The sequence below is a fragment of the Ambystoma mexicanum genome, chromosome 2p (assembly GCF_040938575.1).
Source record: "Ambystoma mexicanum isolate Mex_15411 chromosome 2p, UKY_AmexF1_1, whole genome shotgun sequence".
In the NCBI taxonomy this organism is placed as follows: Eukaryota; Metazoa; Chordata; class Amphibia; order Caudata; family Ambystomatidae; genus Ambystoma; species Ambystoma mexicanum.
The window spans coordinates 1,278,186,515-1,278,201,570 of NC_090923.1; the positions used below are offsets into that span (position 1 = coordinate 1,278,186,515).

A 15,056-nucleotide genomic window follows, 5' to 3' on the forward strand; every position below is an offset into this window, starting at 1 on the left:
TATCGCAAAGATAGATTTATGAGGTAATGTTAGTAATCTGACCTTGTCAAGAGGGGACAGGGGCCCCTATCAGGCCCCCTCTCAGTCTGCAGTAGGAGAGTGGAAGCCAGAGGCAGTCCCACCTCATAGGGGAAAGGTAGCATTTGAGAGGGGCCCAATGCCTGTCCTCTCCTAACATGTCCAGCACGTATATGAACAGTGCCACTGTGAATCACCCCATACCTCTTTAACCAAGTGTTTGCCAATTTCTCTTCCTTCCTTTCTCTCTTTCTTTCTTTCCATTTCAGACAGTAAAAGCCTGGGCAGAAAGCTGACAAGATTATAACCCGTCATAGCCTCTAGGCAGACTACTCCAGTCATCGGATCTCCCCGACTAGTGGGAAGAGAGAGACCAGGCAGAGCATCAGAGAATCTGTATCCCGTTGTTTCCATGATGTAAATTACTTTGTTGTAAATTACATTGTTGGTATTACTTAGAAGTTGTATATTTATTTGTAGGTTAATGGGGGGTGAGAAGGGGTTTTGGGTGGGTGTGGTAGTGAAGGGAAAATAGGGCATGGGGAGGAAAAACCCTCACATTTCTTTTATTTGAAGTAAAAATTCAATGTAATGCCCACAAACTAAATTACAACAAAGTTATTCAATTTGTTGAAATGAAATAGAACTAGAGAATATGCATACCCACAAAGAACACTGTGTGCTGTCAGATGACAGTGCATGCCACATTCAAGCCGCTGCACCAGAGCTCCATAACAGAAACTGTTAAACTCGCTGCACAGAGGCTTCCTGAAAATCCCTAACCTCTGCCCAATACATACATGTGTTGAGATGGATTTCTGAACTCTGACCTGGAGGGGCAGAGGTTCAGAAGGCCAGCCTAGTAACCTCTGGACAAGCCAGACCAAATCAGGGTAGCTATGGCAGACGTTCAAGGCTAAGTCTCAAGAGGGGTGGGGGTGACTGAAGGACTTCTATGAGCACACAGAGCAAGGACACTTACAAACTACTCCAGACAGGTGTTATATCAGAAATATAGACACATTTATTACAAGGCCTTTGTAACATAGACCATAGCAAAAGAATCACAGTAACACTAAGTAATCCAACACAACACTATCAACACAATGTATATACAAGACCATTGGAGTCTAAAGGGGTTAAATACAAGCAATATTTCGACAACCTAGATGGGAAGAAAACAGGCAGTGTAGATAGTCTTTAGGCCCCTTCGACATTGACAACACACCTAACTAAGAGGCAGTCCAAGCCCTAAAAAGAGAGGACCCTTTTGCTCAATAGTACATGCAATGCAAGGACACGCGGTTGTTCCAATGGGCAAAATAGGGTCTCTTCAGGGGCCTCTAGCAGCTCGGGAAGGAGTATGAGGCTATGAAGAACAAGTTCCCACTATTCAGGGAGGACCTCCACTTGAAGGCAGAGGCAGTTCCAGAGAGTGGGATGGAGTCACTAGTTCGCACTAGCAGTGGAAAGGAGAGGCACCCCAGGGGCCACTTGTGCATAAAAGGGGCCCTTGGCACCAGGGTCCACCAGTTAGTGTTGGAAGTACTCACCGTTCCCGGGCGCACTCGGACCCAAACTTCGCCCATTCAGTCCACTCGGGTTGCAGATTCCAACACAACAAAAAGGATGTTTTTGCAGCTTTCAGTTCCTGAGATACAGCGATGATTCCCAAACGGGACAGTGGCGATTTCTCTGCTCCGGGTGGATGAATCGACCCAGTTTCACTGCAGCAGGTTTCAGGGGCAAGAGGGTCACAAATGCAGTGTACTTGCAAAAGATGTTGGCACGGCAGGGCAACACGGTAACCGCGTTCACTCCGGTCCTGGAGCACTCGTCTCACGTCAGACCTGGGAATACCAAGTGTACGAAATTAGGTGCGAGGGTGCCGGAGACAGAGAGCTAACAGTATACCAAGTTTCGAGGGCCTCCTCGAAAGGGCAGCGGTGACAGAGCAATGCAACTGCGGAAGCTGGTCAGCCCACTGGTTGGCCCAGGGACACTTCCGAGAAAGCTTACTTGCAGGGTTTGATGAAGGTGCCGAGAATAGTTGGTCCCTCTATTCCAATGGGTCGAAGCGCCTTCGCAGACCTTCTAGGATGACCAGATGCGGAGGGGTCCCACGGGACGACAGCGGGCTCAGGGTGCCAAACCTTCCAGTGGGTCACCAGCGGTTCCTCGACTCAGCTTCGTGTTGCAGGATACTTGCATCCTATCCTTTGTTCAGTGAGAACTCAGGAGATCGACATGGTATGGGTGTTTTTGGCCCCCTCTTATCCAAAGTTCCCTTCGCGCCAAAACGAAGGGGACCGAATGGGAGATCTGCTCACAAATACACTCCATACGTGGCCTAATCATGGACCACGGTGGTCCCAGTCATTCATGGCACTCCAGACTCTCTGGCACCCAGGATGTGTATAGGACTCAGACGTTCCAGCCCACATCCTGGAGGCACACACACAATGCATGCAGAAGCACGCAAAAGCATTGGGTTTTGCGGGAAAGTGCATGACCAAATAAGGACTGACCCGGGTCGACTCGACCTGGGGACGGTGAAGGGGCAAGATGGCCAAAGGACAGGACAAAGAACCTTGTGGCATAGCCATTTTGGAGCCAGGCCACCTATTTGTGCCAAATTAGGTTAAAGCATTTAACATTGCAGGAAAGTGGTGAAAATAATGCGAAAAGATAGCTGCCACCAGTCCTGTCTATGACACATCTGCACAGTTCATAAAATGTCCAGTGAGAGTATCTAGGGCCTTGGGAAAATGACCATAGACCCAAGTGTGCTGTGTGTTAAGATACATTGCACACTTGTTACATGTTGCACAAAAGTTGCAACACGGGAAAAGGATTAAGGGAAACAAAGTCTCCCAGTACTGACTGTCTTAAGGGCATGTCAGTTTCCCCATAAAAAGTGAGGAAAGCCCAGAGGAGTACAGCTGAAGGCTGTGCTTCTCTGGCAAAGTCAGTCAATGGTGTCTAAACAGCAGCAATAAGTTTGGGGGTGTACACATGGGGGGAAAATTACATACAATTATGAAATCTTTCCTAACACAATGGACTTAGCCGCAGTGCAGCCTCTCGACAGTAACTGGAACACTTCCTAAAGCGGGCTGCCATCTTTCTGGCACATCGGTCCAATACGGCAGAAGAGGGTGGGGCTTAGCTGACTTTTTTATGCATTCTGTCACTAGCAACACCTCCCATGCAGGGAAGTCAGGGTGATATTGGGTAGGGGAAGACCACCGATGGGAGATAGCGGGGGAAGATAAAGAGCATAGGAAACAGGAAGGCATGGGTTGATTGAGTGAGGTCAGAAGGGGAGGTGGTGGAAGACAAAGCAATCAGAATTAAGTGGTAATGTGTGGCAAGTGTGTGTGTGTGTCCGGTTGAGTGGAGGGTGGGAGAGTGAAAGGAGGATGACAGTAGAAGGTGGTGTAGAGTAGTAATGGAGATGAGAGGGCAGCAGAGTGTAGTAGTGTAATAGAGAGGGGAGAGTCACTTGTAACAGATCCTGAGTAGGGTAGACAGGACGAGATTGGCAAGGGGAAGACCACCAATGGGAGAAGGAGGAAGAAGCGAGTATGGGAAACAGGAAGGTATGGGTTTTTCAGTTGAGATCAGAGGAGGAGGTGGCAAACCAAGAAACCAGAAGGAGGAAGCATGGTGGATTGGAGTGTGGATACATTTTGGAAATAAGGTGAGGTATTAGTTGGTGAGAGCAAGTGGTACTGTGTGGCAAGGGTGCATGTAAGGTGGGAGAGTGAGAGCATTAGAGGAAGTGTACAGAGTGAGTGGAGGGTGATTGAGAGAGGGAAAGGAGGGTGACTGAGTAGAAGGTGGAGTGCAGTAGTAATGGAGTAGAGAGGGGAGAACAGGAGTGGAGAGTGTAGAGAAGTAGTAAAGTGGAGAGGACAGCATAGTAGTGGAGGGGAGAGTGCAGTAGGAGAGAGGGGAGTAGTACGGGAGAAACAAGTAACATTGGGGGGTTGAGGTAGGCTGTAGAAAGAGAGGGAGGAGGAACAATTAGGGGAGAAGATGGATGCAGTTTGAAGGAGGAGAGTAGTGGGAGGAGGGTAGAACAGGAATTATAAATAGGGAGCGGAGCATCAAGGCATGAAAGGAAGTAGACAAACTGGGGCTTCAGTGTCTGCAAGGCACAACCCTACAACCACTTAGAGCGAACCTCAATAGTAGTGTATGCCCAGCCTAGAAAGTCCCAAAGGAAGTTTAGACAGAGAAGGTGATTGCTTTTAAGCCCTCAATGACTGTAAAGCAATACTTTGAAAGTAGAGGTTAACACTCTCTAGATACTAACTTGGGAAGTAGGGTCCCTTGGTTAAGGAGGGTCCTGTTTCAACTAGACGAGAGAGTGGGAGATGTTCCTTGGAGCCCTTTCAAGAATTTCTCCAAAAGAAACTTGAACCATCTCTCGGAGTTGGCGACAAACAAGAGCATCTTGCTAGATGCCCCACGGAAGCTGAGAAGAACAAAACCATCCTTACAGACCAGTGGAGATGACGAGAAGGCCTTGACATCCTTAATATATGCTTGATCTGAACACAGAACAAAGAAGATTCCCAATTAGCCTTACACCGGCAGAAGACATTCAGAGACTAGCGTCTAAGCCCAACATTCCATATTGTAACTGCAGAGCCAAAAACAAGCACAAGTACAAGCAAAACAGCACTGTGCTGATCTCTAAACCCTCAAAGTGGCAGGTAACAAACTGACTAAAAGGTAAAAACAACTGTAAAAAGAAAAATGATGCGCTAAGCTAGTTGCTGGTGTGTAGAGCACCCTGGACATTATTCTGAACCAGAACACTAGTTGTTTCACAATATTTATAAGAAACTATCATCAGCAGGAAGTACTGTTCTGCTCGTCACACAATCTGTCCCAGGTAGGCCATTTGTGCCAAACAATGGGAACCCATCCTGAAGAAGACCGAACACCCTTGGAAAAGGCAATCCTGCTACGGTGGTCAGTTTTCAACAACATCTCGTAATAGACTGAAACTTGGCAGAAATTGCACAGTAGCAACCACCCAATCCCTTGTTACACTAAGCCAACCAAAAAGTACTTGAACATGTTAGCTTCTCCTAGTACATCTGCATGTATCCCCTAATGAGAGGAGTTTGGAGACAAATATTTGGGCAAGCAGGCTAACAGTCTCAGGCCTATCAGGGGTAAGCTCCCTGTGAACCCTATTGAGGTAGAGTCTGGACAATGGATCTGCAATTTACGACTGCTGAAACTTTTAAAATACCACTTGGAATTCTGGCTATTCAAGTAAAAAACAAGATATTGACTGCTGTAATGCCCTAAGTGCACCACCCCAATTCTCCAGAGTCATACCTACACATTTTCACCGACGAGGAGAAGCATATGCCCTCAAAACCAGGCTCATTATGTTTGAGGCAGGGACTCAGCTTTCAACCAACACCAGATGACCAGTATTCCATACAGGTATTGGCAAAGCCTTGGCTAGGAAATACAGACACCACCACCTCGTCGCTGGCTAGGCCTCTAATCTTGCCTGATATCCACAACAGTGTGGCTATCCATTAACCGTTGTATTAATCTCGGGAGGCCTTGAAGCCATAATTTGCTTGAGAGATCACACACACTTCTCAGTGAACAGGACAAACCTCCCTCCCACAAGAGCCAAATAGACAAATGCTTATTCACTGTGATTTGGCACTGGGTGTTGGCATGGGAATGACTGTGGCAAAGAAACCACCTTTCTGCGCACCAGTGCCTTGCCCATCATGGAGACTGTGATGCGACAGCTGTTTGCCAGAGGGCGCTTGACCCCCGCCGTAGTGGATGAAAGAAGGTAAGGATCAAAAGAGACAGTCCTTATCCCTGGTAGGGGGTTGCTGAATGGACAATTCCAAGGACTTAACCATGGTCTTAGATTCATATAATTTCTGCAGCAATTCGTCAACTGTTTTCCCAAATAGGTTTCCATCAAGCAGTATGTCCAGTAGTTGGGTTTGGATTGGACATCAGGAGAGGACACCAGCGAGGGGTGCCTATTCGGAAAAAATCTGTTACACATCGCATGAGCTAAGCAGTCAGCAGTGTCCAAGCCGTACTGCAAGACATGGCATGTGGCAAGCCGGACCACCAGACATGGCATGTGGCCTCTTTACCAACACATACAAGATTTAAATGTGTCCTTCATCTCCTAGGTAGGCAAGTTCTCAGCAGCCCCGAGATTACAATCCACAGTACAAAGGTATACTTAGCCAATGTTTAGTGGCGTTGACAGCTGTGAGAAACCAGAGGGTATCCTCACATCTGCTTCCCCAGGATCCTCTGGTCAGGTGGCCAGGGAAGGGCCAGTACTCTTGGACCCCGACCATGGAAGAGGACAAGTGAGGGAGGATCACTTGAGTGGAGGGTCCTTGGGAAGTGGAAAGAGGGTACCTGATGGCGAGACATGGTACCCCCCTTTCCTGAAAGTGACCTACCCTCCCCTCCTTTAGCTTTTATCGGCTATTGTCAGTTTTATTCCCTCGACACTTACAAAAACCACTTTAGTACTAAGAAGAAGAAGAAGAAGGGGCAACTAGGAGTGATACAGATTACCCACTGCAAAACCCACTTTTGGTACTGTGACAAGGAACAGAGGATCAGTGGCCTCTTGGCTATCAGTCAAGCGGTTCACTTTAATACGTATAGGCAAGGTCAGGCAATTGAGGGTGATTCAAATCACCTGCAGCCCATTGATAATCAGTGACTGTATAAAAGGTGGGAGCAGAAGAGACGGAAAAGGCAGGAGCAGGACTGTGAGCAGCAAGAGACTCTTAAAGAGAGGCTACCATGGTGGTCTAGGAGGAGGCAAGATGACGGCAAGAGACCCAGAGGACTCGTGGGGCCCAGAGGAGAGGGGCACTGCAGTTTTCTTTAAGCACGGGAACCTCTCAGGTGTAGAACTGGCAGCAGGATCAGCTGGTGAATGCGGAGCCAAGAGGACGAGGGCAGTGTGTGAATGCCAGCGACGGAGATTCTGGTAAAAACAAGAGTGTGAAAGGTGGAAACCGCGCAGCGAGCAAGTGAGGCTCGCCCTCGTGAGCGTCCCCGCTTCCAAAGAGAGAAGGAAGCCACGGGAATCAGCTGCAAGGCAATGGTAGTGTCGCAGAAGCACTCCAAAGGTCCGGAAGCAGTGGATTAACTACAGTGAGTAATAAACTGTAATACAATACCAAAAAAAGGATATATATCAAATGCCGAAATGAATGGAAATAATGCATTGAACGAACTAACAATGAATGAACATTTAATACCGAACTAAAAAGCAGCAATACATTGAAAGTAAAACAGCAACTTTTGAATAATGAGCCACTATTTAAAAACCTGAATGATGATTGTTAGAGTCTGAGGCTTTGACCTTAAGGTTGAATGTGGCAAATAGGGCGAGTGAGTCCATACTGTGAATCTTTACAGGCCCTCACCACAAGATTGAACCCTTTACCCAACTATATATATATATATATATTTTTTTTTTTTAGTGTATTGTATCATTTATTTTGTTTTGTTAAAATTGTATTCATTCTTTTTGTTTCTGTTATATTCACTACATACCCTTTATTGACTGTGAAGAAGGGCTGATGTAGCCCACCCACTTGAAACTGAATCCTGCTACTTTCTTGCCAAAGGAACACCTCAAGTAACATTTGAACTTGTAAACCATTGAACATCAGCTGGGAGAAACCTATGGTTGTGGTACCTGAGATGGGTGGACCGTGTGGTCTGACAACTGTGCCTAGACCATTGGGGTTTCCATGTGTCAACTTTGTTAACGGAGAAATTACTAACCGTAATGTTCTTTCTAAGGATTCCTCTCCTGCAGATTTCTCATCTGATAGATATCCTCATCCAGCTCTGCTGCTCTGAAACTTTTCAACCGTGGGCGCAGTGGACTTCGACTCGGCTGTCGATCGTCGATCCGTCTTGCTTGTTGCTCGATCGTCGGCTCCAGACATGACATCAGTTCTAGTATATATCACGTCAATACACTCTGTACTTTTTTTAAAATTTGATTTAATTGCATAGCAATTTTTTACAAAGAGCAACTTTAAAGTCTATGCTCAAGACACTTATCCCTCCATTGCCTCTAGTGGAGGCCATTTAATTAAATTGCGGTTTGTCCTTTACTCCCGATGGGCTTTCAATGTTCAGATCCTAATATCTAAAAAACTGGGTGACACCAATCACACATCTGGCGTCCTCCCCGCTTGAGAGCAGAGCCCAAAGTTTGTTATCATCCAAGGTGGAGTAGTTTATTAAAGCTCTTGCTAGGTATTTTGACCTGGCCTCTTTTAGAGAGCTGCATTCCAACAGCAGGTGGCGGCTGGTTTCCAACCCGTCTTGCCTAGAGCAGAATCAACAAATTACAGATTCCGATTGGTTTCTCAAGGCCAGAATTTCCCTTGTTCTCACCTGGTTCAGACGGAATCTTAGGAAGTGTCTGCTCACTTGTTTGTCTGGACATTTCTTTAAGTAGCCTCTAACGTCTTGAATTTTCATTGCTGGAGTCGGAATAGCAGAGGTCAAACGATATCTATTGGCAGATTCCAACGTCGATATCCAGTCGTTTTCATGCAGCTTCTTTGTAACTTTGTTGAGGTTGTTTACCAGGAGCTCTCCAGAACAGTCCAGGTCGAACAGAAGTCGTTGGTTGACCTCCTTCCATTTATTTAACATATTATTGGAATCTGAATCAATTTCTTTCTTTATCAGGTCCAAAGCTTTTGGCTTCGAAGAGCACAACAGTTTCCTGAAAAGTAGTAGCGAGGATCTTGCTTTTGTGCTTGCAAGCGATGGTAAACAGTGCTTGCGCCTAATTAGAGCCATTGGTGTTGATTTTGACAGGCCTAAAGTTGATCTCCAAAAGTAGCTCTCCAACATTGACCAGATTCCTTCTGGGAGACACAGCATTGCATCTGCACCATAAATTAGGGATGGTACCACCTTCATCTTGAAGAAATTCAACACAGGAACGTGCGAGAATCGTCCGTACTTACGGTCCATTGATTTTGCTTGTGCTGTCAGGGACCTCAGCTTTGCCCAGAGGAATTCTTGCATTGCTGCCTCTGTTTGATGGTTAGACAGCATGACTCCCAGATATTTGAAGGCCAAGACCTCTGCCAACACTTGGCCCTCCAGTTTCCAGGTGAATTTTCTTCTGTTTTTCTTCGCCTTTCCCATCACCATGATTTTGGTCTTAGCTTTATTTAGTTGAAGGTTGTTGGTTTTAAGGTAAGAGACCAGGTGCTCCAATTGGCATTGCAGCTCTATTGGGGTAAGGTCTAAGAGGATGATGTCATCCGCATATAAAAGCCTCAAGGTTTTTTCCCCGCCCATTGTTGGTGGAAAACTTCAGACTTCTCCCTCGGTCTCCTCGTAGTCAGCTATGTATGCGCTGTAAAGAGAGGGGGACAACGGGCACCCCTGTTTGACTCCTCGATATGTCATTATTTCGTCTGATAAGCCGCTGTCACCGCTTGGGCGGACCCTCATCGAGGTCCCTTCATGCAGTGCCCGGATTGGTTCCAATACTGATGCTGTAATTTGTTCCATAGGAGTTCCCTGTCGACCTGGTCAAAAGCTTGGACCAGGTCGATGAAGGCCATGTACACGACTGTACCGCTTTCGAATGCCTTTGACTTAAGGGTGTTAATCGTCAAGATGTTCACCGCTATTTCAGCATTCTTGGTGAAGCCTGTTTGGAATTGGTCTACGTACTTCACTTTTCCAAGCCAGTTTTGGAAGCTCTCCAAGGCCAAAGAAGCGAAAACCTTGCCGATTACATCGAGCAGAGCATTGGGTCGATAGTGGTTAGGGTCATCCGGATGCCCCCCCGCTTAAAAATCGGAACTACTATGGCTTTAGTCCATGAGTGTGGAATTGCACGGTTGATGTTACAATTTTCAAAGATCTTTATCATCTTGGCCCATAATTCCGGGTGTTTTTTCAGCTCCAAATTGCTCAGTCTGTCTGGTCCAGGGGCCCTTGAGTTGTTAAGTTTCTTAATCATGTTCAGGATGGTTACCTCGTCAGAGCAGATGTTCCAGGAACTTATTTCTTTGTTCGTTTTAGATGTTTCAGCAGGCATTACGAGGTCACTTCCTGATGTGGGCCGAGAGTATAGGTTAGAGAAATGCAAAGACCATAGTTTTGGATTTTATATTCTGAGTTTGTTGTAGTTTGTTTAATCAGGTTCCAAAAGTTCTTAGATTTTTTTCCCTGGTGTACACAGAGCATTTTTTGTGCATCCAATTGATACAAGGTATGACGATGTTGGAATAACCAATTTCTATATTCTTTCTTAGCAGATTTCCATCTCTTTAAATTTTCTTCTGAGGGGATTTTTTGGGAAACTCTACTTAATTGACAAATTATTCTGCGCCTTTTGACCACTTCTTGATCATATTGGTGGATATGGTTTAAGGACTGGCGCCTGAATTTTCCATTAGGTTTTAAGAATATTGTGAGAAGCGGAACGTAGTCCAACCGTTCCATGGGGAGTTTTCCCTCCTCGGTGCTCCTTTATTTCTTTGATATTTCCAGGATGGCACCCTCCGAGAGTTTCAGCCATGACCCACCACATCCGACTTCTATTTCCAGAGGTGCGTAAAGTTTCGAATCTTGCGTAGCAAGCCAAGTGGCAGATAGGATATTGTGGTCGCTATGCTTTGTTGCTGTTACTGACGAGGTCTTCATGAGCGTCAGTAAATCTTTCAATACATAAATATGATCAATGGTCTTCTGTTGTCAATCTCTTTGCCAAGTTGGAGTTTTTAGGTTAATTTTCCCTCTTAGCCAATGGAGATTGTGCATGTCTCTATCTGCCATGAAGGATTCTAATAGATTACCTCTAATTATGCCGGGGCCATCCGATTGTCCTGTGTTACTGGCAGTCCCCATTCCTGCACAGATAGCGTTGAAATCTCGGTTTAGGAAGGCGTGTTGCCAATGTAGGACTGACACTGAAGAATCCCAGATGTACCCGATCTCATTTAGGAAATCTTCATTTCTGATCAATGCCGGGTTCCAATATACATTGGTTACAAGTAGTTTCTCAGTGACTATCCTCCCCGGGTTTTCTTGTGAACGGGACCAATTTAAAATGGCTGCTTGAATCAGATGCGATGAATGTATGACCTTGTGGACCTCAAAGCCGCATCCTAAACGAATTGCCATTAGCAAGCCCGCTGATGGCTGACCCCTCAGGCCTTTTTGAGCTTTGGTGAAGACCACTTCGTATCTGTCCAATTACGGTTTCTCAGTCATCCAGGTTTCCTGCAAGGAGAGAAGGTCAAATGACCCCAGGTTCACTCACTTTTCCCCAACAAATGGTGAAACCCTCTGGTGTTCCGGCATCCCATGGTTAGAAAAGTTCTGGGTCTTTTGAGCGTTGACGAGTGATCCACTGTGGCAAACTGCTCCCGTAGATCTGTTCTCTCAAATGGTGGCTAGTTTCTACGATCCTGAAAGCCTCCTCGTCCAATGTTTGGGAGATTTTGTTGACTTTGTTTCATAGTCCTTAGTATGCCTTGATGATCATGGTAATCTTGATTGTGTATCATGACACAGTCCTTTTGATCTCCGATTTTCATCTTTTCTTGTAGCAGACTCTTGTACGACTCGTCGACTGTTCTTCTTGGGCGTAGCTGTTTTTCCGCATAGAAGCCTAGGTGAATCTAGGTCGCTGTCGCTCGGTTCTATAGTCTCAGAGTCTATCGCTTCTTTTGTTCCTTGTTGCCCCTTCATGGGCATCATTCCTTTCTTTGGAAGAGATGGGTTGATCTTTTACTTTTTTTGGTCCGTTACTGCTTTTGTGCCCGGGTTTCCTGAGAGTTAGTTGAAGTTTAGTCAGAGCGTATCCCAGAACCCATAAGCCTTTTTCCTCATGTGCTAATAAGTGTCTAATTACTTCAGATAAAATATGAAGCACCGAACAGTCTTTCCTCCCTGACCCACAGGGTTCCACTATCCACAAGTCCGCATTTTGGATTTGTCTTAACACAGGGATTTTACTGAAAATCCTTAGAATTTATGACCTATTCAGGACGAGATCGTCGTCTGTTTCCCTCCTCCTTTTTAATTCAAAGATGCATCCACTATTTGTTTATTTACAGGGCCTGGTCTTTCTGCGTCGCTATGCTTATAGGGAGTGCGGGTCTCACCCCGCAAACTTCTCCTTTTCTCCCGACCGTAGATGGAATTGTTTGTACTTCTCTTGGACCGGGTTGACGTTTTAGTGGGCGATGACCACTGGTTTCTAAATTTTTCTTTGACGTCTTGATCGCAGCAATTTCTCGACTTGATTTCCTGCTTGTTCGTAACCACCCTTGGGGAATCAGTGCTGCTAAGACGCCTTCTCCCTTTCAATCTCGGCTGTTCCTGAGAGACAGGGGTGTTTATTGCTGATGGAAAAGTTTTAGTACTCCTTGGGTCATTACTTGAATCGTGAATTCAAACCTTTTTTGGTGGGTCTTGGGGGTTGTTTGTCAGATCTAAATGTTCTGATTTCCTTTTTAGGGACGAAGCTGAATTAGAGTCCTGGTCCGACTCTTCGATGGTATATGTACTCCCATCTGATTTTTCGCTCAACGAACGTGGTCTTACAGTAGATGGCACGATAGTTTTAGTGGAATCCCCTTCCTTTATTTTTAGGTAGACGGTTTTACATTTTCTTTCATCTTTTTGGTGGGTAGGTTTTCTGTTCTTTGGTCTTTATTATTTACCGTTGTCCCTGACTTCCGTCCGGCTTTGTCTGTGTTCGTTTGTGGATCTTGTTGTCTCTTTCTGCGGACGGACTGTAGTAACTGGGTCTAAGCACGCTTTTGTCTGGTTAAATATGCCGAATGTGAAATTTGAAGGGGATTCCTCCCCTTTTTTTATTTGCTCTTTTTGTTTTGAGTTTAGTTTTTTTGCTGAACATGAAAAAGAGTTTACTGGGCTCGTGGTCTTTGTTTTTGTATCAGGTTCTTTCTTCTTGGGGTCCTGTTTTTCCTCATCCGCCTCAATTAAGGCAATAATATTCGTCATTGGATCCATATCATCTTGTTGGCAGGTGTCTGATAAAATACAGACTTGAGCTGCCTTCTCGGAACGAGTGTTTCGAATAGGGTACTTTGCGTAACCAAGAGCTTCTTCCGTGCTTATTGGAAGAGAGGACCTCAGCGTTTCCAACTGGTCCATCATTTTCCTGTTTGCCTGATCCAAGTCGAGTTGGATCAACTGTCGAAGGGAATTGTTTGCAGACTGCCTGTTCCCTTCCCCAGCCATTATGAACCCTTCCAAGTTGGTCAGTTTCATGTTCATTGATGCCATCATAGACATTTGGTCTCTCAGTGTGTCGTTTAATGCCTCGTAAAGTTTACAAAATGGCGTGAGGGTAATCGTTATAGTTGACATTATCACCATCATGTCAAGCTTTTTCTGTGGGGAGTCCTTTGGGGCTGAGAGGTGGAATAAGCTTACACGTCTTGTTGGAGTGGATGAAATTGGTTGAACATTTTGAGAGTGATTTGGAGTCGACTCTGTCCTGGTTCCAGACTTTGTCGATATGTCTGGTGATCTTAGACTGTCTACTTGAACGGCCACAGAAGCATTTCTTATATCTATCGACAAATCATTCTGATGGACATTTTCGAACTCATAGGGTGTTTGAACTTTGATGTCCAACTTCGCAGATATATGCGACCTGGTCCAGCCAAGAATTGTTTCACGGGCCCCCGCTGTGCGGATCTGTGCTGGTCCTGGAATCGCCAAGTGTGCTGCACTTTTTTTCTGGGGGGAGCCCTTAGGCGATGTATTTTAATGCTTTGTATTACTGATTCCGGAGCAGTTTTGTCAGCTGTTGCTGGCAAATTCCTAAAATGCCATCTAAGAGGGGAGTTGGATGACTCTGTAGAGCTGTTGGTGGTTTTAGAGTGCTGAGTTGTCTTGGTTGCGTCTTCGTCTATACGAGTAGTGTTCTCTGTCAATAGCGCCCTCTCCAACAACTCCCCATCTGAGATTTCCACCAAAGTAACGTCTTGTTGATTTGCACGCTTTTTAAAAAAACCTTCCACTGAATCAGTCTTGACGGAATGTGCGGCCAGGATTTAGGGCCCATTTTTTTTGTTGGTGTTTAGAGATTTGCTTCTTCCTGCAGGAGGTCTGGTTAACCTGCCCCCCGTGAACAGACTCCCTTTTATAAAAGATACAGATCTCTTCTTTGATGTTTGAGTTGCATCTTTAGATGCAAGCTGGGCTGAAGGAGGTTCCTGAGATGGCATTATAGGCAAGTCAGTTCTAGTAATTAGAGGCCGTTGCGTCTCAATCTTATCCTTGTTTACTGGTGTGTATAGTTTATTTTCGTAGAGCTTAGCCTGCATACATATTCCCAGTTCGAGTTGATGGGGGAAATGTGTTTGTCGACTTTCCTCTGTGAATATCTCCAGCTGAACGTCCTTCAAAGGAGGATAAGAAACAATGGGAGCAGGGGCCGGAGCTGCCGAGAGCAAAGAGAAAGCAGAGCCCAAGCTTTCCCCTTTCCCTCTCGACACCGGCAACCCTGCCTCTGTGATGGCGGGGTCGACGGAGAAACAGGGACACCTCCACCCGCGCTGGAGCCGGCGCAGACTGTGTCGGCTTCAGTCCCGGGAGGCAAGTTCTCCCCACTCAGCCTCACGTCACAAGGCCCGCCAGAGTCCCCCGCCTTCCCCAACATCAAGGCCGACCCCAGACCTTCGCCCTCGGCCATTGGCTCCCGGGCCCCTCTCACTGCCTCTTGGGCGGAGGGGGCCTGGAGCGCTTCCGGGACCACGGCACCGGCTCTTCCCTGTGCACAAGTGCCCGCACATCCAAGCTCACTCACAGCGGGCGCTGCGCCTCCAAAGACGCCACCACTGGGGTGCTGCCCAGCCCGTCGGCCTCCTCCGAGACCACGACACCGACAGCCGCAGCTCTGGCAGAAGAGAGCTTTGCAACCCGTGTCTTCAGGTGGGTACAGCTTTGTTTAGGTCTTTCTT

The 15,056-nt window shown here is 46.3% G+C and overlaps 1 protein-coding gene across 4 annotated transcripts in view; it reads right to left on the minus strand.

Moving 5' to 3' along the window:
* Positions 1-15,056, minus strand: part of SNX29 (sorting nexin 29) — a 2,314,491-nt gene that overhangs the window by 496,848 nt on the left and 1,802,587 nt on the right. The gene's annotated exons all lie outside the window — the stretch shown is intronic.